Source organism: Stegodyphus dumicola, chromosome 6 (genome assembly GCF_044657685.1).
Source record: "Stegodyphus dumicola isolate Sdum_Otavi_A_Nest chromosome 6, ASM4465768v1".
In the NCBI taxonomy this organism is placed as follows: Eukaryota; Metazoa; Arthropoda; class Arachnida; order Araneae; family Eresidae; genus Stegodyphus; species Stegodyphus dumicola.
This window is the reverse complement of record NC_140773.1, coordinates 196,123,886-196,151,017: the sequence shown is the minus strand read 5'-3', so window position 1 is coordinate 196,151,017 and position 27,132 is coordinate 196,123,886. Positions and strand designations below refer to the sequence as shown.

At 33.4% G+C, this 27,132-nt stretch overlaps 1 long non-coding RNA gene across 1 annotated transcript; it reads right to left on the bottom strand.

The window, feature by feature from the left end:
• Positions 1-607: 607 nt before the first annotated feature.
• LOC118189351 (uncharacterized) lies at positions 608-27,132 on the bottom strand. Its single transcript, XR_015041796.1, has 3 exons — positions 27,002-27,132; positions 18,379-18,464; positions 608-905 (listed from the first exon to the last, which is right to left on the bottom strand). It is a non-coding gene; the product is annotated as an uncharacterized LOC118189351 (long non-coding RNA).

Below are 27,132 nucleotides of genomic sequence, written 5' to 3'. Positions count from 1 at the left end.
TGTAATGGTTAAGTAAAATGCAAAACTAAAATATAAGCGGCAATAGAGCAAGATTTTATTTTTTAACTCCTTTGTAAATACATTTTAAAGCACATTAATTTTAAAGATTTTTTTCTCCTTTTTCTTTACAAATTGTATGTATATACATATATTATATTTTTTCTATAATGAAAACAAAGTCTTAGTCTGTTTTCGTGTGTAAAACAGAACTTTTTCAATCTTTTCATGCTTTAGGTATCCTTTTTATGCTTAATAAGTTCATATGTAAGTAAAGAGGTGCTACTGAACAACTGTAATACTTCCTTTTCGAGGGATTTAAATACAAAAATATTAACTTAAACTCATTCTGCCTAAAGAAGTAAAATTATAAAAAGCGTTCTCCTTTTATTAACTAAATAATGTCGCTAATAATCCAAATATTTCAACTTAATACCCCTAGGCTAGGCTTTGACAGAGTGTCTTTTCTAATGTGTATTCTAAATGAGATGCCATTTTCTTCCACTCCATGAAAAACCAATAATCTTCGTAACACTGCTGAATATAATATTATTCACGTATTACAAGATGTATCAAAATTGGCAAATTATTACCCTATATAAAAAACCAATTACACATTTGCGTCATTTTTATTTATTAAATCATTGGGTCCGTTTTATTTTCTTGAAAAAAACTGCAGTTATTGATTGTCTTGATTCTCATCATGAGTTTCCCTTTCTATACACCAGTGTCTTTTACAAGTGTTGCTTCAAATTTCTTCGGCTTATATGATTTCTCTGGAGAAAAACGGATGCAAAAGCCAATTCCATAACATCTCATTCCCCCAGGGCAGCATGTTATTCCGCCTGGGCAACAGACTCCACTGAAATGAGGGCAACATGTTAGACCTTTCGCAGAGACACAGAGTGCTGAAAAAGGAAAACAGAATTCATTATGTTTCCAGAAGTATCACGTGAAATTCTTTTTATTCTAAATCCGAATTTTTCTTAAACAATAAAATAAATAAATAAAATCTGAAAGCTTTCAGATTTTACATTACGCCCAAAGTGGCGTTTTTTTAACGTTTTGCTGTTACATTTATTTATTAAATATCATGTTCTTCGCACTTAAACCATAAAATTCATTTCAACAGCAATATCGCAAAATAATTTTAAAATGAACATATCTTTAAAATTTTCGATACACAGTCTCACTTGCTGGAGATAAAAATGTTTTTTTTTCCCTCGTACAGTGCTGCCATTGCACGTTTTGAAATCCTTGTGTTTGTTAATAAAATATTCATGTACGTTTTGAAAAATATAAAATAGATAATAAAACAAATTCTAAATTTGGGCTTCCAGATGACCATATCCGGTGGAAGATTACGTTATTCAAAATTGGATGGGGCTAGGTACCGTTGTTTTATCACAATGTGAGGAACATATCAACCGGGTGGCCATAATTAAACTGACAGTGCTCACAGTGTTATGTAGCGGTATCTATTTGCGAGAATGACGCCACATTTTGTAAGAAGATTAAACAAGACGAGGGACGTAGGATTCCGCGAAAAAAAAATTAGTTCCAAAAGTCACCGCTAGGAGAATATTTGGCGCTATATAATGGAAAATAGAGTGTTAACGAATGCAATTTAATACGGAATAAAATTTATCGTAGGTTCATTCTTCTATGAGAACATTAGCCCAACAGGACCGGAAACCTGTTCTGTTACCGGAGAGAAATATCGCCACATGTTGAACAGCTTTGTAATTCCGGCACTTCAGCAAAGACAATGCCTGAGGAAAATCATTTTCATGCAAGATGGAGCCCCTCCACACGTTGCTGTACCGGTGCAACAGATGCTACGACAGAAATTCACAACAGAAAGAGTCATTAGCCGCTACTTTGCAACTGCATGGCCACCTCGGTCGCCTGATCTTACCCTATGCGACTTCTGGCTATGGGGTTACCTTAAGTCCAAGGTCTATCAAGGAGTGGTCCAGGACCTAGCTTGGTTGAAGGATAACATATCACGGACTGGAGATTCCTGCAGACATGTTACTTTCTGCTGTTGTGCATACTGTGCACAGAATGCAATATGTGGTCCACAACAACGGCACCCACATTGAACCTCATTTGAATGCAAAATAAAAGGTAATTTCCGTATTGATTTGCATTTGTTAACACTCTATTTTTTATTACACAGCGCCAAATATTCCCCTAGCGGTGCCTTTTGGAACTATTTTTTTTCGCGGAATCCTTCGTCCCCCCGTCTTGTTTAATCTTCCTACAAAATGTGGCGTCATTTTCGAAAATAGATCGCGCTACAGAACACTGTGACCACTGTCAGTTTAATTATGGCCACCCGTTACATTTATTCAGATTCTTCATTATTTAATTCTTTAAATATAATACGGGCTCTAATAGTTAGTGGTAACAATTTGAAAAGTGAACCGACATGAAACGTTTTCAACGCAAAATGCCAAAACCAAATCAATAGCCCTTTTGGGCTATTAATAATTAGCTAATAATAATTTTAACTCATTAACAATCTGTTAATATTAAAAAGACTGCATTTAATTAACCCATTCCCTGCCATGATCCCCATATGGGTATCGCCTACATTTGCATACATTGTGACGTCATACTGCACCTGGGTAGTCCCTTACGGGTGGTCATGCTTTCCTGAAGATTGCAACTAAGGGTCGAAATCTTAAACAAACACGTGGATTCAGGTAGTTGAGCTCACGAGTTTATTTTTCTTGCTCTCTCGTTACTTTTCAAGAGAAAAATAATACTGTTATTTTCAAAGCACAAAAAAGTTACTTAGGAACAATTATTTTTGTTGTACTGAATTTCCCTTGATCATTGGTAAGTAATTAATGTATTTATATATTATTTATTCTCATACTGTAATTTGGATGGGAATAATGAACTTAGATATATCGATCACCATTTGGGGATCATGGCTGATAGTGACTGAAATTGTAAAAAAAAATTGTTTTCCTTTTTTTCCAAGAAATGTCGCGTAAAAGATATGTTTCTTTAAAAGAAATAGAAAAAACTGTAAATTCTGATGATTTGTTTGCATCTGACGGGGAGGACGATAATAGCCCCATAGATATTGTTGAAATTCCACCAGAGAGGGTTGATGAGATTTCAGATAATGAGGACATGGATGACAACGTAATTGATGATGAAGAACCACTTGATGTTCCCGAGTGTGTGAAAATTCACCGTGTGGCAGGATTTGAGGAAAATGTTTTAGTGAATGCAACTGAATCTTCAGCAAATGAAGTAACAAAAGGTACCGGCTTACCACCTGCTAAAAAGAGAAAAGAAGTATTGACTTCCAATTGGAAAAAGAAGCAACCTAAGTACTCGAAACTATATGAAAATTCTGACGTTATAGAGACAAGGCAAAATGATGTCATTAGAAAACTCAGGGGAAAATCCCCGGTAGAGTGTTTTGAAATTCTTTTTGATAATGAAACTGTTACCTATATTGTCTAGCAGTCTGTAATATACGCCAGACAGAAAAACAATCATCAATTTCAGCTTTATAATAACTGCCTAAATAATTTATTGGAATATTTCTTTTCACTGGCTATCATTCACTTCCGCAAGAACAATTATATTGGTGTGAAGATGAAGACATGAACATTCTGTGTGTTAGAGCATGCATGAGTCGGAATAGGTATCTGGAAATTAAACGGTACCTACATATCAGTGACAACTCCGATTTAGAAAGGATTCCACTAGGTGAACGTGATAACCTCTTCAAGATTCGCCCATTGATTGACAAGCTGAATGACAAATTTCAACTTGGGGTGTTTTCTGAAAGTTTGAGCATTTGACGAACAAATGGTTCGTTACTATGGACATCACTACCTCAAACAATTTATACGTGGTAAGCCAATGGTTGGGTTCAAACAATGGTCTATCTGTTGTTCACAAACTGGATATTGTTATCACACTCAAGTGCATGAAGGCAAATCAAAGAAATTAGGAGATGATGAAAGCATCAGTGGGCTTGGGACATCTGTTGTCCTTCAAATTGTATCTATTCTTCAGATACCAAATGCTCATAAAGTTTTACTTCGACAATTTTTTCACAGGATTTTCTCTGATGAAAAATGTGCAGGGCATTGACGTTAGAGCAACAGGAACTGTTCGATTCAAGAGAATGAACAAATGCCCTATTGCAACAGACAAAGAGATAAGGAAAAAAGAACGTGGGTATATGACTACAGATTTGATTCCCGTAATGAAATTTTAGCTGTCACGTGGAATGACAACAGTCGTGTAAGGCTTCTGTCTAATCATGAAACTATCGAAGCAATATCAGAGGTGAAGCGATGGAGTAGAACAGAGAAGAAAGATATTCAAGTACCACAATCAAAACTGATATAAGAATATAACAAATACATGGGTGGAGTAGACAAGATGGATTGGAATGTTCAAAAATACAGTATCAGAATAAGGGGGAAAATGGTATTTTCCTTTGCTTCCTAATGCAATCGACGTAACACTGGTTAACGCCCACGCACTGTATTGTATTTCAAATGATACAATTCCATTGCTAGACTTTAGGAGGATGGTTGCTAGAGGATATCTTGCTTTATCTTCATAATTCTAAGATGCAAAAAAGGATGGAAGGAATTCTTTCACTAAAGCATCAATTAATCGTGTTTCTACTGTTATCAGAACATCTGGTAATCATTATATTGAACGGACCGAAAATGGTAAACAAAGAAAATGTGCAGTGTGCAAAACAAATGCAAGAAAACAATGTGGAAAATGTAATGTTGGATTACACGTAGACTGTTTTGAACGCTGGCATTAAAAGTAGATAGTATCAGACATGATCCCCATTTGGGGATCGGACTTAAATTTAAAATTTTTGAAAAAAAATTGACGCATTTATGAGAAAAATACGTTTTTCTTATTATTTATATGTAAACTAACAGAAATAAAATAAAAATTTGGCAGTTAATGGGTTAATTTGTCTTCCACCAGAAGAAACGTGATTCAGCAAACAGACGTAATAAATTTAAAAAGTGGCATCTTTAGCCTGATATGTACAAAATCGACACAGCAGCACAAAAACCATGTCGATCGTAATTTGGTGTCTACCCCACTCCGTTACCTTAAAAAAATAATAAGTTAAGTAAATTATCAACCTCTTGATTGTGTGCGGTTCCTAATAATAAACTTTGTCTGCGGTCGGCAACTTTTACTGTATACCGGGTCGATGCTAAGCTGGAGTCGATTCTACTCATTATATGCCTGTGACTATAATGAGCAGGTGATTAAATGTTCCTTAATTTTATTCATTTTTATGGCATCATTATGAAATTTTTTGATCGTGTCCCTCGTGTGTTGGACATTATAGCCTGTTAGTTGAGTCGATTCTACTCATTATATGCCTGTAACTCATTATATGACATATTCTACTCATTATATGACATATTCTACTCATTATATGCCTTGAGTCGATTCTACTCATTATATGCCTAGAGTTAGTTCTACTCATTATATTCCTGTGACTACAAGATTACAATGTGCAGGTGATAAATGTTCCTTAATTTTTTTCATTAATTATTGCATAATTATTAAATGTTTGATAGTGTCGCTCAAATGTTGGCAACTGTAGCCTGTTAATTTAAAATACGAGCTTCAATGTTATTTCTTGCACTCATTTGTCTTGTTACCGTAAAACTACAGCTGCAATAAACGATTTGGAGCCACCTCATTGTGTTCCACACTTCATTTCCGTTTAAGACCTTTCGCTTTTTGAAATGCAGGCGAAGGGAGGCTGACTTCAGCTACAGCCTAAGAAGAAATGCTATGCCTAGATGACTACATGCGTTGCGATCGCAAATGGGTAGTGTTAGCAATGGCCTTGAAGAGCCTATTTTACAGTTATTCTGCCGGTTTCATAGTACTAAATTCTTCTTTTAACTATAGCTCACAGGAAATTCGTGAACTTTACTTAACACTACATATTTTTTTATTAAAAAAATAGAGAGAGTGAGTGAAAGAGTAAGATAAGGCGAAAAAAAGAAAAAGGAAGGAAAAGAAATAACTGTTTAATTCTAATCATAATACAAACAGTTAAAAAAGTGTTAAATATTTTAATAGCAGTCGTTCGCCAAGCATGAAACGTCCATGTTGGTCCAAATTTTAGCCTAAAATAATAGAGTTATCTCTAACGATAGATCAACAAATTATAAGAAATATAATTTGTTTTCAGGTGCGTAGATATTTTTATCATTGTACATGTTTAAATAAGCCGTGATTGTAGAAGGAATATTTCCGAAATGCTAAAATGTGTTTAATTTGAATCAACTGCACTAAATTCGATAAATTGTATTTATTAATAGTTTTAAGGGAAAAAAACCGAAATGAAGGATTTTGTTGTGAATATCAATCCATCTCCTCTACCAAAGCATTTTCGTTAATTTCATTCTTCTAGTTGTGTTTATTTCTATTTCATCTTAGTTTTTATATATTTTAATTCATTTTGTTTCAGGTAAAAATATAGTATCTCAGTTGTACTAACAACATATGCATAAATAACAATAGGAAACAAAAATTTAAATTTAAAAATACAAAAAATTTACGTTTTGTTATTATGTCAGAATATTTTTATTCTATACTTTATTAAAATATAAAAGAACTTTTACAAAATTTCATTAACTTTATATCGGGATTTATGTTAATTAAGTAGTTATGATTTTGATCTTTACTATGAGTTATTTCTTCCGTATTCCTCACCGGTGTTCGCGACATCGCGGACGAAAACGTCGCGGAGAAAATAATGCAAGGCAAAAACGTCCTGCTACAAAACATCGTGGGAGAAAATAAAGCAAAGAGAAAACTTCGGTGGTGTGGTGTATTTAATTATGGCAAAGCACACTAGGGCTATCTGCCTAAGGGAAGCGATGTCTTCGGGGTGGACTTTCTAAGGGAAACTGGCTCGTATACACGTTACACATGGGGAAAACCACGAAAACGCCCATGCAGCCAGCCCGTTCGCGGGATTCAAACCTTGGACCGAACTACCAGTGTTCAGCGACTTTACCGCTCGGCCGCTGGTGGGCCGAGAAAACTTCGGAGTTCTGAAACATCGTGCTACAAATTATCGTCATCGAAAATAAAGCGGTTCAAAAACTTCGCAGTTTAAAATCATTGGCGTCGAAAATATCGTGGTAAAAAATATAAGTACCAACAAAACATTGCACGCATGCGTTTTTCCAGTTTTAAAAGCTGTAAATGCATTTTCACATAATGATTTGGAAGCACAAGAAGGAAAGAAGAATATTTTTACTTTTATATTTCATAGTTTCGAATGTTGAATAAGTAAGAAGGAAACTTAAATTTTAAAATTAAAATGAGTAGAAAATAAATGCAACTTATAGCACTTTTTAATTTAATAGTTTTCAATGTCAATAACTAACAATGTCATTAATAAATTAATAATATTTTATAAAATTTTTATTCATAATTTTTCATGAAAAATACAGCCTAGCATGAGGTTACCTCTATACAAATATCTTAGTTAATGATCAAATTACTTTCTTTCACATTTATTAGTCTGATACTGTTCTGGTGAAAATTATATCTTATTTTGTTCCCGTTTATTCTTAAACTGTCGTTAACATTTGTTGCGCTTCCAAATCCTTATGCCAATATGCATTTATAACTTTTAAAACCTGAAAAACGCATGGCTGAGATGTTATCGTCATGCGATTATTTATAGGTGCTTTATTTTTTACCACGATATTTCTAACGACAATGTTTTCAAACTTCGAAGTTTTTGAAACTCTTTATTTTCGATGACGATACCGCGACGTTTTCGCCTTGAGCTGTTTTCTCCCCGACGTTTCCGTCCACGATATTTTCGGCTGTAACCCCCCACCAAAATGCAAGTTGCCTTTTCGTTTATCTAAGTTGAGGGTTTTGATGGGTTTCTGCCACTCGCCTTGGGCTGTTAGAATTTCTCCAGCTCTAGCAAAAAGCTCCCGGCTTCTGTAAACTCTAGGAGCGGAGACTGTCCACTTACAGCCAATAGAGTATTTGAGCCAACTTCCAACTTAGTTATTTGCCTATGTACTCTTAGACTACTTTATCAACATTTAAATTTATTTGACTCTTACTGCTTAATTTACATAGCCGTGAGTTGTAGTTGTCTTTAATATGAATCAGGCTTTTCATGTTATAAGTTAAAATGTTAAATAAAATGGCTATTTAAAAACATTCGCAAGTTTTTGTCGTACTCTTTCAGACATAGTAGCAATAGCTAACTAACCTGTCTAGTAAGGGGTCCAGGACTTATCTTACGTTCCCAGAGCAACTGCAACATGTAGCAACAATGAGATTATTCTTCGGATGATATAATTTTTGTGCATTCTGAGTTATAAAATGAACGATATGTAACGCTGTTGGGTGACCTATAAGGCCAGAGTGTCGTTATGGTAAACAAATATAGTGAATTTTAAAGAGTGCATTTATTGTATTGTGGTTTATGCACTATCGACGAAGCAGATTTAATTCAATTCAATAAGTTTAAATGAATATTCCAATTGAATATTCCGTACAAGAAAGTCATGGGTGTACATCTGTACATCGTACAGATTTTTTACTTCTGTGTACGAAGTAAAGGAAGTATTGTAATCGGGAAAAGATTCGTATTTCAATGAAAATGTCCATTTTGGCTACTCTAAAATCCATTTAGAAGGCTTTATTGTGCGACATCTCTACGTTCGGACAGAATAAGGGAATATTGTTTTTCACTCTGAATTGTAAAATAGATTTAAAATGAGTTAAAAAAGCATTTTTTCCTAACGTCTGTACGTACGTTCGTACGAATGTATGTATCTCGCATAACTGAAAAGCAAGTAGCCGTAAAACGTTGAAAATTTGTTTTTGAGACTGCTATAACATGTAGTTGTGCATCTCCCTTTTCCTTTGAAGTCGGCTGCGCCAAACGTTCAAACGTTTGTATGAGTGTATGTATTATTGTTATTATTATAAGAGCACAGCTCCGATCCTCCTAGCAGGCACAAGCCGGCCAATGAGTGTATGTATATGAGTGGGTATACAGATAGGGGATATATATATAGATACACACATATGCACTCACTCTGTTACCAGGTTGCATTTTTTTCTTTAAAAAGTGAATTACACATTTTTTGCTGCACTTCATTTAAACTTACTTCTTCGTATTTTATTAGAGATATACAGGGTGATTCTAAATTGTTTTTTTCCAAATGTGATAGTACTTATCCAAATGAGCAATAATTACCATGGAACATAGGGTCGCATTCCATTCTGAGAGGCAGAAAAAAGGAATATTAGAATTTCAACCTGAACTTACAAGATTATTATATTACGACTGAACATTATGAACTAACTACATATTCCGCTGTATACCGAGTATTTTCTTCCCTTTCGCCATCTTCTATCCTCTTCTCCTGGAATTACTGTGCTGCCCTCATTCTACTTGAAGCGCCCTTCTATGCGACTCGAAGTTCTGACAGCCGCAACACAGCATGAACCTTTCATGCTAATCTCGGCATGCAGCAGAAGTTGGAGTTAAATTGATAATATTAAGCCCTTGATTAGAAAATTAACTTGTTGCAATCCTTTGCGAGGTTGGGACCTTGTGAACCAAAGATGTGCATTTGAGTGTTTGCCATTAAAGTCTGAGCTGGAATTAACAATCGAACGCCAAGTTTTCGATTTTATCCGTTTTGAGCACTCTCTGTGAGTTTTTCATTAAACTGATTGCGCAACTTTTTGTGTCGCTCATTCGCTCTCCCAACACTTAGTAAATTTATAAGGTATTTCTCCCGTCTTCCTAGCGTGCTTTCGTGGTGTAGTGGTTTTGCACGCTGGGCCGGTATTCCAGAGGTCCGTAGTTCGGTTCCCGGTGAAGGCGATTGCTAATTTTTCATCCCTCTGGCTTTTCCAATTAACCTAATGTCCTTAAAAGTTTAGGTTGGAATTCTAATATTCCTCTTTTCTGCCTCTCAGAGTCGAATGCGACCCTGTGTTCTATGGTGATTATTGATCATCTGGATGAGTACTATCACTTCTCTTAATTTGTAAAAACAATTTAGATTCACCCTGTATTTCTCATTCTATTAGTTCAGTTTTCACTTCGCGGCGTCTTCAATAAACTCAAAACATCTTCATTAAAATGCTAAAATTGATAAACCTAAAACACCAAATACAGTTGAAAACAATATTAAAAAAGTACAATTAAAATTAAATTTTTTACGGGAAAACAAGCAAGTTAGCCAACGGACTGAAGACAAAATTTCTAGTGTATAATTCGATAGTTACCTTTCTGACAGACTGCACAAAAAGACTCTGAAGTTGGTGCACCGGCTGATTTAATTCATTATGCTACTAAGAAATTCAAAAGTACACAAATGGCAGCCTCGTTAAACCTAGAGTCACTTTTAAATTTTTGATAATTCTACAATTCTCTCCACGATTCAAGCTTCTGGGATCATTAATGACGGCAAGATAAGAGAATTATATAATGTACATATTTACATCTCTTTGCAATATATTTCCTTGAACTGATTCATAAATATGTTTATACTGGATCCGGGATTGTGCTTGAGACTGGAAACATAACTAAAGGCAAAAAACCTTAACCAGAACATAAGAATAGCACAATTGAGTCAATTTTAAAGCAAAAAATGCAACCGAGTAACAGAGAAAATTGTATATATATATTTCTCCACTCTGTATACCCACTCCTATACGTACACTCATATAAATATATAAGAAAAGCTCTTCTGAATCCATTTTAAATCAATTTTATAATTCCATTTGGGGAAAAGGAGTCCTTTATTCTGTTCTTACGTGTGTATGTCACGCAAAAACATCGTTAAATTACATTTAATAGCACTCAAAATGTATACTTTATGATACCCAGAATTTTTCGTCATTGCAATACTTCCTTTACTTCGTACAAGGAAGTAAAAATGAATGTGTACAATATAATTATTAGTATAAGTAAAATTTACGTTTCTTGACATTTCATTGGAGCTTAGGCCAAGATTACTAAACGTTTTTATGATGTGAGCGCGGTTGAAGCGTAGCGTTTGAGATGAAAATTGGAATGGTTGACCAAAAGAAAAGAAACGAAGTCCGAAACGGGTGTTTACACGCTTCTGCAGAAATAGAAAACATGCTCAATCAGCTGCAAAAATGAATTGATTTCAATTCCTTTTTTATATGGATGAGCAGAGAGAGAGAGAGAGATGTGAAGGCAGTGATATAAGAAAAGTTTGCGAAAATTACTTGTATGAGTTTGGCTTTCGGATTTCATTAGCAGTGAATTCCAGAAAGAAAATATGGCCGAGCTCAACTATAAAAATTGGATGTTGTCCTCTAAAATGAGGAAAGAAATTAGAGGAAGTCAGCTCTAGGCTTTTCGTACTTACTATATAATCACGTTTCAAAACACAAATTACTGTATTTACTGGAATCTCCCTTTTATTCGTAGATATTTTATCTAAAATTTTGTAAGATGCTAAATTCGGATATTTTAATGAATGCAATTTGAGAATGTGAGGAAGGAGTTCAACTATCATGCTTATCAAATATTTACACTGATTAAAAACTAAATAAGCCTCCCAGGTAAGTTACCGTACACATAAAATGATTAACTGGGGCTATAAATAATAGTCAGGTCAAGTTGAGTGATTTCAATTTAGCATTTTATCCATTCTGCTGGTTAATAGTGTGCCTGAAAATAAATAAAAAATAATATAGCTTCAATTTTTTTTGTAATTTTTCTTGTTGTTATGTTGTTGTTGATTTTACCAATGTTATTTGTTTAACACACGACACAAGTCCAGCACAAACACACGACGTTCAACGTGCCAAGCAGACATTCGACGCGGCATTCATCTGTCGTTAGCAAGAGCGTTGAGCACCATACAGGCGACAGCCCGATTTAATCTCAGTTCCACTTCCAATTTTGAGAGAAAGCACCTCAAGGAGACCAGTCCGAGAATGTCCCACCTCTTTTCTAGTACCACCAACTTCACGACAGGACTTTCGGCTCACTGCATATTTACAGTGTCTCCATTCCCCACACACACTATACGTTTAAAAGCATCCATCGGGAATCCCGTATTTGAACCCGGGCCCTTCGGGAGGGAAGCCACATTCAATAACCAATATCCCGTTTGGGCGATAATTTTCCTTTCTTTACCTCATAGTACTTCATAAATTAAATTTCCTTTTATCCCAATCAGAAAAAAATTCTTATCCTCCAAATTATGCTTGTTTAAAACTACCGAATCCTTTTTTTTTTTTTTTTTTTTTTTCTGAAATTAATCCTAAAGTATCTTACATGCAATAAATTCTCATTTTTGAATAAATGTGTACATGCAATAAATTCTCATTTTTGAATAAATGTGATAACTTCTTTTTTTTAATGCATTTACTACATTAATTTTTTTTTAAGTCCAAAGGGGCTTTGCTCGGAAGGACTATTGTTTTCGTTTTGCTATTTTGCGTTGAATCACTATAAATGTCCTTTTCAGTTTTCAAACTGTTGCCACCAAATGTTAGAGTCTTCCATTATATTTGAAGAAATTAAATAATGAAAAATCTGCATAAATTTGCATGTCTATTTCTCGCATTGTGATTAAAACAACGGTACATAGAGCCATCGAATTTTGAATAACGTCATTCTCCTACGAATATGGGCATGTGGAAGACCAAATCTGAAATTTGGAATTTGTTTTATGATCTATTTCATAGTTTGTAAAACTTTAACGAATTTTTGATTAACAAACTCAAGGATTTCAAAGCGAGCAATAGCAACACTCTACGGGGAAAGGGGGGGAAACCTTTTTATCTCCAGCGAGCGGAAGTGTGTATCGGAAATTCTAGAGATAGGCTCATTTTAAAATTGTTTTGCGACATTGCTATTGAACTCAATTTTATTGTTTAAGTGTAAAGAACATGATATTTAATAAATAAATGTAACAAACAAAACGTTAAAAAAAGCCTCTTTAGGCATAATTTAAAATCTGAAACTTTTCAAATTTTTTTAATAGGAATATTGATGTCCATCCTTAAACTATTATTTTTTTCAATCCTTGCATATGTTTATTTCATTCGTATCTAAATGAACAGATGCTACAATCTGACAATTATAGTATTTCTGTTTAACGAGATTCAGGCACAAAAATATTAATATAAACACTGAATTTCAGAACAAAGAGTTAAGATTACTGGAAAAAAATTCTCATTTCTGTAATCAATTATTGTCAATAATGTTCTCCACGTTTAAAATTGACAACATGTTAGTCCACCTGCGCAACACATGCCATTGAAATAAGGGCAACATCTCCATCCGCTCCTTGAAGAGCAATACCCTAGAAAAGGGAAATAGGGTCTATTATGCCTGGAAAACAAAAAAAATTACTTAAGTCTGCTTTGTTTTTATATCAAATCTGCCTACTTTTAAATTCGAATGAAAGCAAATGATGAGTTTTATCAGTTAAAAGTTTTGTCTAGCGCTAGAAGAAACACGATACCTCGAAGAGGCACAATGAATCAAAATGTGGCTGTCATTTTTGGTAATGCTACCCAGAATTTCAAAAAATCGGTTTTGATTATGCTATGTCCATGTCGATTCTGGGCATGCATTAAAAATAATAACTGCGGTTCCTAATTATAAGCTTACACTATGACAAAGTCGTTTATATACCGATGTCGATCCTATGTCTGTGTCGATTCTACGTTTAGTCGTTCATATGCCTGTGACTGCCCCACGGTGAATTTTTCAAACATGCTTTAACGTTTTTATTCATTATTGATTCTTCATAGTATCGATCCTATGTTTGTGTTAATTCTGCACAATGTTGGTCATACGCCTGTGAATTTTCTGTGCAGGGATTTTTGAAATGTCGTGTAATTCTTCTCCTCATTATTGAAATCATGTCAGTCATATGCTTCTGCCGATTGTACGCAGTGTCGATAATATGACTCTAACGACACTTTCCTAGGGAGTTTTCAAATGTGGTTTAATTTTTCAAGTCAGTAGAGATTTCTACGGTTATCGGTATTACGCTGGGTTTTGCATCGATGTAGATTTTACGCCCTGACAACACTATATCGATTTATTGTGTTGTGACTAAATATTTGAAAGCTTTGTTTCTTCTTTGTTACTGCGGCTATATTTGGCCAAACATATTTTGCGATTTGCTTCATATAAACAGACGAATAATGCACGAGTGTAAAATAAACAACACAGTATATAATAATAACAACAGTGCTCACATATCGTTGCCTAAGAATATTTTTAAGAACACTTATTATTGTTTTATCACATGCATTGTTCCAGTCAACTGTAGAACTTTCACTAATAAACGTTTTGTCAAACCATTTCCTGACGCCTATTCCTCTGCCCAATATATTTAAATCTAATAGCAGTGACCATTGATATTCTGGAACCGCTGAAACAATTTCAAACACGGGGCCCTTCTTTTTGCAATATTTAATATTGCACCTCCAAATGGTTTCGTCATTTGTGGCCATTTTCGCATACTCGTTGGTCAGGCAGAAGGGTGTCCGCTGATAATATCGCGGCAAAAACATTGCGGACGAAAACGTCGCGGAGAAAACAACGCAAGGCGAAAACGTCGTGCTACAAAACATCGTGGGAGAAAACATCGCAGTTCTAAAACATTGTTGTGTAGATAATTGCCTGATCGCGTTATAAAAAACTAGGTGAATTATTTTCTGATTTAAGAAAATCTTAATTTTATTTGATTCTGAATTATTTATTTTAATGCTTTAATTTCGGGGAAAAACAGATGCTTCTAAGAATATTATTTAGTTTCAAAGGATATTATTTATTTTCCTTTTATTTGCAATTTTGTCCAAGCTTTGATTCATCGTGAAAAGAAGCAGGTAAGGGAGGCGATTTTGCTAAGTCATGACTTCGCGGGTTGTTTTGTCCTTTAGAATGTTCTATAAGAAATTTCTTTTGTGCAATTGACCTTTAGGACAGTAAGTACGTGACAGAAGGGTCAAGGGTTACATTTTCACTTTCGATGTAAGTCATTCTGGTTTTGGCGATCGGGGTCCGGTTGTTGGCTAAGTGAAGAGGAGCGCGCATGTGTGATCACCCTAGTTCTGTCATTTGGGGAAAGAAACGCAAATTTTGTCCAAATTAAGGGGGCAATAAATGAAGCCATTGTGGGAGCCCGTGTTTGTGAAGGAGACGAAGAAAATTCGAGTTTCAATCACTTACTTTTGGGACTGACGTTTTGACTAAGACTTGGACTTCGAACTTGCTTTTGGGTTGAGCGATAGAAAGGATGTAATTTCGTCGTGAGATGTGTTTCCGGAGGGAGAGGCAAATATGCTCCCCGGCCGCGTTTTGGCAAAAGGGCGAAATTGAAGAGTGGGCGAGTTATTCTGAAATATCTGAAACACTTTTGGACTGACTTTTCGACGGTGAGGTACTGTACTGGGAGTTCTGGTGATGAATAAGGAAGGGTGGTTCGTCTTCCAGTTGTGCCTACAGCAGGGAACGGCAGTTATGCTAACCGGCCACAGACTTGTCTACAATTTTCCTGCTGGAGCTGAGAGTCTATGTGGACAGCCGTGCGGGGCAAGCGGTTCTCTTGCCTTCCAGAGTGAAAATTTTTTGTCTATGGAAACCAGTTACCCGGCCGCATGTTTCGCCAAAAAGTGCCAGGACAGGACGATGTGCTCTGAACTTCGACTTGTAACAGAGGGGCAGTACCGTTCGTCGAAAGCCTAGAATTAAGATACGAGTTCTCTACTTCAAGATGTCTACCTAAGTCCTTTTTTTTTCTGTGTTTGAAGTATTCCTATGAATTTTAAGTAAAGTTGCAGAAATTTCCTTGGAATTTTAAAACTAAGATTGAATTTTTAAATTAATTCTAAATGGCTTGAAATTGTCTCCACTTCCCCTTCTTTCTTTTTCTGAGACATAAATGACAAAGAGTAATTATGGTATAAAAATATAGTTTGTTTTGTGAAATCATACTTAGAATAGATGTTGAATTTCAGATAATGTGTTTCTTTTAACATCCTAGAAATTACAGCAGTAGTTCAAATTAAATTAAATGAGTCATATACTAGATTTGCAAATCATTGATTTAAATGTGTAATAAATGATATAAATTGAAGAATTCACATGTGTAACTAAAATAAGAAAACTGAGTATCGATTACCTAGGATGTGAAATTTAATTTTAATTGTTGAGGTATTTGAATAAACTTGTATTTTAATCTCGAAACCTATTTCTTATGTTTTCTTTATATCTTTTATGTGTTATCTTATATGTATATTAATTTTACATCTTGTTTATACGATCCTCTCACGGCACGGTCCCGGATGCATTTACACAACGCAATGCCTATGTTTTCACTAGTACGATCACTAAAAGTGTGGAAATTAGCTAACTCTTAAGAGTTTAGATCTCAGTTTGATATTTAGCTAGTTACGGTTTCACCACTATCTGTTTCTGCATCAGTTTCCTCCCTAAGAGGAAGTAGAAACAGAACAACATCGCGGTACAGAACATCGTCGTCGAAAATAAAGCGGCTCAAAAACTTCGCAGTTTAAAAACATCGCCGTCGAAAATCTCGTGGTAAAAAATAAAGTATCTACAAATCATCGCATGACGATAACATCGCAGACATGCATTTTTCAGGTTTTAATAATTGTAAATGGATATTCCCATAATGATTTGTGAGCGGAAGATGTAAAGAAGAGCAATTTTTACTTTCACATTTTTTATTAAATAATAAATTTTTGCTGAAAAAGTAAGAAGGAAACTTAAGCAGAAAAAATTAAATGCAACTGATAGATTATATATACTTTTCATGAAAAATTACCAGTAAAAAGTTTATAAAAAATGATTTATTAAGGGCCTTTGTTAGTTAGTTATGTCGGTTTAAAATTCTATTAAGTGCTATAAGTTCCATTAATTTTCTATGCTTATGTTTCCTTCCTATTTTCTCGGCAAAAATTGATTAGTTAGTAAAAAATATGAAAGTAAAAAATATCCTTCTTTCCATCTTGCGCTCACAAATCATTCTGGGAATATCTATTTATAGTATTTAAAGTCTGAAAAAAGCATGTTTGCAATGTTATTGTCATGCGATGATTTTTTGATACTTTATTTTTTACCACGATATTTTCGACGACGATGTTTTTAAACTGCGAAGTTTTTGAAGGGCTTTATTTTCGACCACGATGTTTTAGAACTGCGATGTTTTCTCCCACGATGTATTGCAGTACGTTGTTTTTGCCTTGCGTTGTTTTCTCCGCGACGTTTTCGTCCGCTATGATTTTGCCGCGATGTTTTCGGCTATAACCGGTAGAAGACCTCTTCCTTGAAAACATGATATGGCATCCACTTCATTACTTGGTAAATAAAAGATTGTTAAGATAATAGTCACAAAAAAATTTAATATATTTTTAAATAAGCAATATAAATTCAAAAAGCTCATCAAAACTGAATAATATAAGAACGCGCGGCGAGAGCACGGTGCTAATATACGATTACGCGGCGAGAAAATAAATGCAGCATATTTTGGTGAGATATAGCTCGGTAGATTGGCGATTCAGTCTCTGGGGCTGCTATAACAAAGTACCAAAGCTTTTTACTTCATTTCATGAAGTACATACTTTTGTTTCCTTTACAATACTTAAAAAATCCAATGTTTTAAAACTCATTGAATCATTGGTAATAAGGTTATTACCCGAGGGCAACTTATTTCGAATAGGTAAGATAAGTTGCATTTCAATTTATTGTCTGTATATTTATATTTTAATATGTTTGGTTTTATATTTGCTTATATATATGTAATATACTCGTACTTTTTATTTTATTTAAATTTGGATCAGTAATTGTAAGATTTTAAAATACCTTTTACTTGTTTGGTTTAGTTAATTGTGGCAAAGCTGGAGAGAGTTATTTGTCTATGAAGAGGGATGCCTTCGATCACGATGTTATGAAAACTGGCTTGAATCCACATTACGCATTGAAAAAACTATCAAAACACCTATGCAGCCAGTCCGTTTGCTGAATTTGAACCCAAGTAGAACTCGACAGCGTTTTCTGACTTTACCACTGCGATCCTGGCAAGCCGTATATCCTGGCAAGCCGTATATTATTGAGCAAATAAAATTTTTAAATAATCATTTTAACTGAACTGGTATCGGTTAAATTATTAGACGACGATATTGATGAAATCCAACTTATCTTATGAGAACAAACTTCAGTAAACTTAAAGCTCTTCTTAATAACATTTAACATGAAAAGTATAAATTACCATGAAAATATTTCACACGAATAGGATAAGTAGAATGTCTTACTTCCTAAGCATATTTCTCTGTTAGGATCGGTTTGAGCTGACACCAGGGTAGCGCATAGAAGAAATGAGATGAAAATCACAAACTTCCTAAGTAGTAAATCACGAGAAATTCATTGTCTCAAATACAGTAATGAAATTATATTAAAGACAAAAGATTAAATAATTATGCTATAATTTAAAAATATCCGTATTATTTTCAATCTTATTATATATAAAATAAGATTAATCAAACACTGGGAATTTTGAAATGAAATGCTTCGCCAGAATTAAACCTTAATATTAGAGATTAAGAAACGATGTTCATAAACAAAAAATTGCAATTTTTGGAAGGAAAAATGAAAATTACATTTTTGTAAAATCCTCCATTAAATTAGTATAAAGCAAAAACATTTAGAACAAGAGCGTATGAAAAACATACGGAAATTCTGAGTTTAACTTACAGGATAATAATACATGACGGTCCTTATACATGGTTATCGAAAAAATCCTAAAATACGAAAATGTATAATTTGTCTGACACTGAAAGATTTATATATTATATTAGAAATGATTTAGCAGTTCACAAGGAACATATTTTACATTTACTCGACATGTAAAATACTTTCTCTGCCTGCAAAAAAATATATGCTCGAAACTTCAGTCATTTTAGTATCTGCCTGTAAGCATTTTGGCATATAATTGACACATGATCAGCGTGTGCATAAAAGCCCTTATGCAGCCTAATATTTTCTCAACCGTTAGCCGTTAAAATAACATTAATCAAATACTGGCAATTTTGAAATGACACTTTAAGCAAGAATAAAACCTTATTATTAGAAAGTAAAGAATGAAGTTCATAAATAAGAAATTAGAATATATTAGAACTTTTGGAAGGACACCTGAAGATCAGATTTTCCTTCAGAATTGCGAAAAATCATCTATTAAGTAGTAAAAAGCAAAAATACATTTAAAACAAGAAGGTATGAAAAAAATACAAAATTTTGAATTCAGTTTATACGATACTAATGACATTCGTTACATATGGTTATCGAAAAATCCTAAAATACGAATTCGAAAAAAGTATAAATTGTCCTGATACTGCAAATTTTATTATAATAATATTAGAAATGATTTAGCAGCTCACAAGGGATATTTTTTTCTTATTCATTTCATATGTAAACTATTTTATTTGCCTGCAAACATTTTTTTTTTTTTGGAATAGCGGGCAGTATTTTGTCTTTTTCCCCCATAGGCCACTCGTAAGGCCGGAAATGGTGGCCATTTTATTGGGAAGGCACATAAGAGTCGGACACTGTTACCTCATATGAAAGGACAGACAGTTACAACCATGCTGCCTGCAAAAGGTGTATGCTCAAAACTTCCGTCATTCTTACCTACCTCGAAACATTTTGGCTTATTTTTGACACATGATCAGCGTTTCCATAAAAGTCCTTATGAAGCCTATACTTTCTCAAACGTTAGCCATACACTTATACTTCCAGTTATAAAAATGTTTTAAATAAGAAAAATACTAATGTTATTGGATTTAATAAAAATCTGATGTGTACACCACATGACTTCCTTGTACGGAATATTAAATTATAAGCATTTTTCCCTGCATTTCATTTAAACTTATTTCCTCGAATTTCATTAGAGACATATTTCTCAAATTAATTCAGTTCTCACTTCGCAGCAAGGCAAAAATACATAAAAACTCAAACTATTTTCATTAAAAATTGAAAGATATAAAAGCATAAAACACTAAATACAGTTAAAACAATTAAAGAGACAATTTTTGCAATCAAAATTCCAGCTTCTATGCAAAAACATGCAATGCGGCCAGCAGCCAAGAAGGCATATTTTTGGTGCACAAAACTAAAAGTTTCCTTTGGATCCCAATCGACAAAAAGTCACTAAATTTGCAGAAAGACTTAATTCTTTGTTGTGCTAAGTTTCAAATGTAAACAAATATGGCTGTTGTGGTAAAAAGATTATGTTTAGTGTGCTTAAACAACGTTTAATTATTTTTAATTCTACAGTTACTGCATGCAGATTAACTAAAAGCATAAAAACCTTAACGAGAATATAAGAATAATATAATTAATTTTTAACAATTTAAAGAATTAATTTTTAACGCAAAAAGATGTTAGGTTTATTATAAGTTTAAAACAGTTATTTTAAGTTTTTTACACTTTACTATCTCTTCTAATTTCAGCCTTCAATTCCTTACCAGAATGAGTTTTTAGAGTAGCGTTAAATACAAATGAGTAGTAGGTAGTATTTAAGTCGAAGTTCCACTGACTTCGAGAGAGAGCCTCAGAGTTTCTGACTACCGCGGGTTTTTCTTTTGGCTACATCTGTCTAAGCTCTTACTACGCTCGGCCGTATTACCTGCTCTTGATATTAGAGCCCAACTAGTTAGAAACTGTGTTAGCTTGGGCTAAATCTCTTTAGCTTAAGTTCTCATTTCTCACATTGAGTTTAATCCCAAGTGGATGCTTTGTTGTACAAGTGGCAAGGGAAGGCCTGAGAAAGAGACCGTTTTCCCACCTTTATTATGAGTAATAATAGTTCACTAAATTCCTCCATGCTTAGATTTCAGATAAAAGGGAGTAACCCTGCAAAATGCATAATTTACCAACATATAAGGATAGAAAAAGCTGAGCTCACTGAAGGGAATAACAGAGTACATATATATATATACTCTTTGTGCGGCCGATTGCAACTAAAGTAGAAGGTGCACAACTACATGTTATAGCAGTCCTATCTACAAAATTTCAACGTTCTGAGGCTAATCGTTTATGAGTTATGTGAGATACATACATACGTGCGTACGTACAGACGCCCCGAAAAAGTCTCTTCTTATTCAATTTTAACCGTTTTAGAATTCGATTCTACAAAAAGTCCTTTATTCTGTCCTTATGTACAGATGTCAAGCAAAAACATCGTTAATTTGTATTCTTAGTGGTCAAAATGGATATTTTCGTTAAAATATGATACTAAAAATTTTTGTGATTACAATACTTCCTTTACTTCGTACAAGGAAGTAAAAATGTGATATCAAGAACTTGAAAACTAGTTTTATAAAAATTACGGAACTTAATTCCTATACGGTTTCTATTGTAATAGTTAGTAAAAGATTTTGCACATTCTAAAAACTTAAATACAAAACACTTGACTTTTTACTATAGAAATTAAGCAACTTATATAATTTTAAAGTTAGATATATCTTATCCATTGGTCTTAGACAAATGGAAAGAAGAAATTCTTAAATTTGTTCGGAATTAAAAATAAATATAGAAATATTTCCTAGGTAATGGTCCGGGTAACGGATTAAGCTAATACTCCGAAATATTTGAAACCGTACAAATCGGGAAACTAAATATGCACAAAAGTTATTATTGGTTCCAAAACAAGTCTCTCTATTCTTCAATAAATTCAAACGCCTTTATTTGTAATGTTTTAAAAAAGCCCGTTTTCCATAATTCATCTTTTATTCTCTGAAGACTGCAATAAAAATATCTCACTGCACAAGATCTCTTTTTTCCTTTATGCATTTCTTTTTAGCAGTGAACTGCGTTGTCTATCATTCGGTCAAATTTTAACACTATGTTTAATATGTTTAACATACGCTTTGACAAAATTTAACCATTCCAATAACTTTTGATGGTTGTTCAGCCGTTGACTTTTGAGCAGGCACTTCAACAGTCCTTTTTGTCTTAGTTGCCTTCTTGTTCTTCATAATTTCATTATTCACAAGTGTTGATAAATGTTTTATTATCTAGTGATCTCATGTGATGCAATCAGTTATGTTCATAAAATCTAAATGACTGGAACCGTGTTTCTATCCACTGTTTATTATGTTTTTAATGACTTCAAAACTAATGAGAGTATTTGCATAGTATAATATGATATGTTTCCTTACTGCCCTTTACTTGACGCCATTTCTTTTTACCTACATTGTTTGTAAATTTCTGTAAATTTTGCAGCTCCTCCAAAAATGCACGGTGCTATTAAAGCGCATTTTCTTTTCTAGCATTAACTGTCAAAACTGAAGAATGTAGGATAGGAGGAAAAGTGTATATATATATATATATATATATATATATAAACTTAAAGCATCTAAAGTTAAAATTAAATTCGAATCAAAGCAAGGCAATTCCTCAATAATATCGTGGAAAAGAGATTTAACACAGTATCTGAACATATCAAAAGAATTCATAGGTACAACAAACTCGGAAAAAAAATGCGAAAAGGAAAAATATACAAAATGATAAAAACATAAAAATTAATCTCCTTTTACTGAAACTCTCATGCTTATAATTAAATGTTCGGTACAAGGAAGTCACGTGGTGTACACATCAGATTTTTTCTTATTAGACGACTCCCAGCAAAAATTCCATTCTGTATAAATCCAGTTTTCCATTTCGGCAAAGGTCTTATTTTTTTTAATCTGGGATATCAAAATTATCGGTCTCATCACTAAGTGCCGCCATTTTAGCAAGGGCGTTCGAAGTTTCATTTCAGACAATTCCATTGTGTGCTTTCCCCCAATGTAATTTAACAATATGTTTCCTTTCAGCCTTTTTAAACAAGTCTTTTATTTTATTAGGCAGTCGATTTTTATGATCTGGTTGGCGAGTGGCTGTAGCGCAGATTGTGCATCAGTATAAATACTCATAAAACATGGAATTGTTAAGTTTTTATTAATCCAATTCAAAGCCTCTGTCAAGGCGTATAGTTCTGTTTGATAAACCGAATTCATTGGTTTAAGTTTTATTCTTACATTGACTGCCTCCACTCTGTGAAAATAAATTAGCGCAGCGCTACGCACTCCCCCATCCATTCCAGAACTATCTGTAAAAGCGTCAATTTCGCCACCAGGAGGAAAATCAAGATCATAAAATAATCCAAATCGTGACATTGGGTGAATAACAGCCTCATTCTTTTGTTGAAATGTCTTACTCGTGAGTACGTTTTGTCCAGTTTCAATATCTATAATAAATTTATTAGCTAGTAGAAACACTTTGTAGTATAATTTGTATAAAATCGAGAGAGGCGGTACTCCCGCAAGGACGCAGGCAACTTCAGTCGAAACGGTTCTGAAAGCTCTTGTAATGGCAAGCATCCAGCCTCTCTGCAGGATGTTCAATTTGATTCTAATCCTGAGTACCTCCTCTGCCCGGTAGCCCCAAACTCCTACTCCGTATAATATTTTGGAGATGATCACATTTCTAAATATCTCTCTTTCTATTCAAAGTATCAGCACTAAAATTATTCTTATAAAAATTTTTAACGTTATCTGTGATTCTATGTATGTGTTTAAAGTGTTTCGGAAAATTTAATTTGCTATCAATAATAATTCCTAGATATTTCATATTTTTACCAAATTTGATACAATTACCCTTAAATTTCAACTGTGGATATATAGACTTTCTCCCACCCCGAAGAAAAAAAAATGTCCACACGTTTTTCATTATTAAAATATATTTTCTCTCTGTCACTCCATTGTTTCGAATCATCTTATATTTTTTTTAAATACTTTTTCCATTTTTTTCAAGAGAGTCTTCATCCACGATAACCAATATATCGTCGGCATAACAGATAATCTCACAATTCGAAATATTGACTTTCTGCAGCAAATCATTAAAAATGAGTGCCCAGAACAGAATATCGCTGCAAGAGCCTTCTCGACATCCTTTGTAAATGTCGGAAAAGTTGTAAGTAAGTACCTTTGTAAAGGTTCAGATTATCAGATGGACCCTTAAAAACCATCTTTCGCCTTTTAAACTAACTTTTTATAATTTCAGACATATTCTTAGCAATTCCAATATTCTTCAATTTTCGCATCAGGGAGCATTATCACCTTGCACTATCGAAGGCACCCCTGGCGTCAAATGAAACCAGAGCCACATGCCTACTCTTTCTTTTCTCTCTAATGCCAGATATGACACTATAAAGAGCCAATTCGGTTGACTTTCCCTTTCTAAAACCAAATTGCTATTCAAAAATAATATTATTCTTATTTAAAATACATTGCAGTCAGTTAAGTAAAAGTTTATCATAAATTTTTGCAAATGTTTTCAGTGGGCAAATTGAACGAAATCCTCCTTTATCCTTTGGCATCAAGATTAATTTTCCAATTTTGCATACATCTGGAAATATCCCCAAATTCAAGCATCTATGACATAGAACTATTAAAAAGGAAGGAGAATCCTCAAACAAAATATTCAACAATGTGAAAACTTAATAAAAAACTTAATAAGAGACAAAAATTGAAAACAAATTTTTTAAACCCAGGACCGCTATAGCTGCAGGATTGAAGTAAAATAAACTATAGGTAAGATATATAAAATATGATGGAAACTTATTCCCCGCAATCTTCTACTGCGTAATCGATATTTCCGTGATTTTTTAACTTCAATCTTCTCGCGACAGCAAAATCATTGAATTTCCCCTGGCCAAGCACTCACCTAATATCAAAGTATCTGCAAGGAACTAAATTTTCATAGCATACATATACAGCAGACGACTCCACCAAAAAAAGGAAAATTTATCATATTGAATAATTGTGAAGCTGTATAAAATAAATAGAAAAGAGGTCTGACTGTATAAAAGAGGAAAACGATAACTCTTACATTAAAAATAATTTTCTAAAGTATTAGTCCAAAGAGGTAATTTGCTCAGAAGGACTATTAATTTCGTAATGGCACTTAAATCACTATAAACGGCGAATCCCTTTTTAAATTGTTGCCACTTAGTATTAGAGACTTGTATTTTATTTAGAGAAATTAAATAATGCAGGATCTGCATATGCATGTATGATTCTTGCATTGTGATAAAAGAACGGTACCTAGAGCCATCAAATTTTGAATAACGTACGTCTCCACCTGATTATGGGTATCTGGAAGCCCAAATTTGGAGTTTCAAATTTGTTTTAGATCTTATTTGATATTTTGTAAAGCATTTAGGAGTTTTTGATTAAGAAACTCAACGATTTCAAAACGATCAATGGCACACTACCGTACGGAAAACGAGCCTGCATTTTCATCTCCAGCTTGCGAGATTCTAAAGATATGCTCTTTTAATATTTTGTGATATTGCGGTTGAATTGAATTTTATGGTTTAAAAGTGCGAAGAACATGATATTTAAAAATTAAAGGTAACACACAAAATAATAATTTGGGCGCCCATTTGGGTGTAATATAAAATCTGAAAGCCTTCAGTTTTTGTGTGTGTGTGTGTGTGAAAGAGGTAAACTCTGAAAACACACAAAATAAATGTGGGACAATTTTATATCTTCCGTTCTACTGAGCCGATAGGCAAAATTAACGTCTCAAAGCGCAACTCAGGATATGTATTAGATTTATACATAGCTTTTTTAATTTTTTTTTCTTGATTAAAATTTATTTTGTTTTGAAACATTTGAAATAGGGCTATAGTGAATCCGGACTGAGGTCGAAATATTCGATGTATTAATATGCCGAATTTATGAAAAAAGTTTCGAAATTTAGTATATTCATTTATGAGCTTTGATTCTATGTAGGCTATCGTGAAATAATCTATCAGCATAAATGTTTGGGGGAAAAGGTATATATTACTCACGAATCTTAAAGAATCTCTCTTCTGGAATACAATGATAGGCTTCGTACTGGCACAAAATAATAAAGAGCATTATTTGCATAAATTTAAACAGGAAGAAATTTTTAATCAATTGAATTATTTTTTGTGTGGCTATTAAGTTATGATCCTAAAGTCATAAAATAACAAAAAAAATATTTATGAAGCATTTTAAGGATTAAAATTAATAAACTAATTCTGCTGAAACGCTTTCAGCAAACCAAATATTACTAAATTAAAAATTAAAGAATATTATACACTAGTAAATCATAAAAGAATATCGTTTAATAACATTCAAGAAAAAGAATAACCTCGAATTATTTTAATTTCTCTTTTAACCACCCCCTCAAGGAAACGCATAACGCTGGAAAAAATCCTATAATTTTAAATTGATCTTCTGGTCAATTTTTGCCGAGTCAAACTTTTTGTGTTTCATAACTTTATAATGAATATTTTAAATTTTACTCTGTATAACTACAAAGCATGAGGCACCATATGAAAAGTTAGAATTCGAAGTTTTTCAAAATTCAATTTTGCTATTGAAATAGGCCACAATAATAATAGGCGCGTCATTTGAAATATTTTTGCAGTTGGAAGTGCATGTCTACGACTAAATGTTACGAAAATAAAGGCTAAACGAACGCTTCTATGAGCATCGTTTAAAAATGCCTCCAAACATGATTTACTGGACTTATAAACTTAGTACTTATTAGAAGACTTACAAACTGGCTTCAGTTATAATAAAAGAAATAAAATTATTTGCATTTTTAAAAATACTTTTAGCGGTGCATAAATTATAACATATGTCATTAAATCTCTGAAATGTTATGATACGCCTATGAGAGGGATACGCTTTTCTGAAATGTATTTTAATGACGAAGGGTTTTATAATAACTGGAAAAATAACATAAATATTTTTTAAGAGCTCAAACTTTAGTTATTGCTAATAAACACGACAAGAATCGTATACTAAAATCGGTGATCGATAAAAATCACCTAAATATTTCTAAAATATATTTACTTACATGGTTACTTAATAAACTTCAATGTGAGGATTTCAAAAGTATCTTCTGAATATGAAGTTATACATCGCCTTCCTTTTATATGCATGAATAACTGCTGAAAATCTGTAATATTTCTCTCAATCTACCAGATA